The 1,547-nt window shown below is 68.5% G+C and overlaps 1 non-coding gene across 1 annotated transcript; it reads left to right on the top strand.

Moving 5' to 3' along the window:
• Nucleotides 1-1,195: 1,195 nt before the first annotated feature.
• On the top strand, nt 1,196-1,290 carry LOC116863907. The gene has a single exon (XR_004381877.1). It is a non-coding gene; the product is annotated as a small nucleolar RNA SNORD116 (small nucleolar RNA).
• Nucleotides 1,291-1,547: the final 257 nt, after the last annotated feature.

Below are 1,547 nucleotides of genomic sequence, written 5' to 3'. Positions count from 1 at the left end.
GGCGTAGGGCCAGCGCCTGATGTCCCAGGGCTTGCCGTTTCCGTGGGCCCCGGGATTTTGTCGGTGCACGCTGAGGGTCTCTCTCCTGCGGTCACGCTGGGTGACGCTGGGCCAAGCGTCAGGGTGACAGAGTTGACATGGCAGTGGCCTCCGGGCCCTGCCGCGGGAGCGGCTAGCTTGAGACTTCGTGCTCCGCTTTGTCGGGGGGGACCTGGACACGCGGTGTCTCCGGCCCTTTTCCGCCACCCATTGGCGGTGTCGAGCGTGGCGCTCGGAGATTCCGTGGCACCGACCTTGCGGCGCGGCGTGGCACGCCGGGAGGCCGGTGGTCCTTGTCCCGGGAGGGCTCTGTCCGGGCCTGAGCCCTCCTCCCAAGGCGACCACCCCGTGGCCACCCAGACGGCGGAAACGCACCCACCCGCCACCTCCCTCCCACATGCCCACGGGTCCCGCAGCTGCTCCCCGGCCTCACACGCCACGCCATCACCCAACCATACACCCCTCCCGCACACACGCTCGCATGCCCGCGCCCCTGCCGAAACGCACACAGACACACTGTCCCGAGAACACAGCCACACACACTCGGCTGACACAGGCTCACACCGACCCCCAGGGACCCAAGCGTCCGAGGCATTGCCAGTGCGGCGCACGTGGCAATCTGCCCGGCTGCCGTCAAGCCTGCGGAACAGAGGGTCAGGAAAAGGCAGAGTCACGGCTTCCCCCCAGGCCCGTTCTGAGCCGCGTGGCGAGCCGCGTCCCCTGGGTCCGTGGCTCATGCGTGCGTGCTCCTTGTCCACACTTGTCAGGTGCGGTGGCCACGCCAGGCGGGTTACCGGTCGGCCCCGAGAAGATGGTCTTCCCGTCCTTGGATGTGCGGGGCCGGGCCGGGACCGCGGAAGAAGTGCGGTCCAGCGCGGGTACCCTGCGGACGGATCGGCGAGACGGTAAGCCTTCCATTGTCTCAGGTGGAACCGTTGGCGGTGGGATTCCCCGCGCCTGCCCGAGAGGCTGCCAGTGCGCGCGAGCCTTGTGGCGAGCGGGGTCTGGCTCCCGGTGCGAGGTTGCACCGTTCTTCTGGCTGAGGGGCGTGGGTCCGGACGGGCCGCGTTGCTGCAGGGCTCTGAGGCCATCGGCTTAGCCCTCTGAGCCCCCCAGCCTGGCCCGTTCAGTTGGCCCGGCGTCCCCAAATGTGCTCGGATCGATGATGACTCCCTCATTCTGCATTCCTTGGAAAAGCTGAACAAAATGAGTGAGAACTCCCTACCGTCGTTCTCATCGAAACTGAGGTCCAGCACGTTGTCTCCCCTGGGGAAGAAGGTAGGAGTGAGGGACAGCTTCCCCTGGGTCACACGGCGCCAGCCACCACCACCGCCGCCAGGGCCGGCGCCGCCGCCGCCGCAACCACCGCCACCGCCGGCACCACCAGCACCACCAACACCACGAGCTCTAGCCCCCGAGGGTCCTCGGCTTGGGAAAGTGGCGTGTGCGGCTCAGGGCCCGGGAGGCGTTTGCCCGCCTTCGCCGGCACCGAGGTCCTCGGAGGCGTG

This window comes from Lontra canadensis, unplaced genomic scaffold (genome assembly GCF_010015895.1).
Source record: "Lontra canadensis isolate GAN:19392208 unplaced genomic scaffold, GSC_riverotter_1.0 scaffold4960, whole genome shotgun sequence".
Lineage (NCBI taxonomy): Eukaryota > Metazoa > Chordata > Mammalia > Carnivora > Mustelidae > Lontra > Lontra canadensis.
This window is presented reverse-complemented; position numbering and strand designations above follow the sequence as displayed.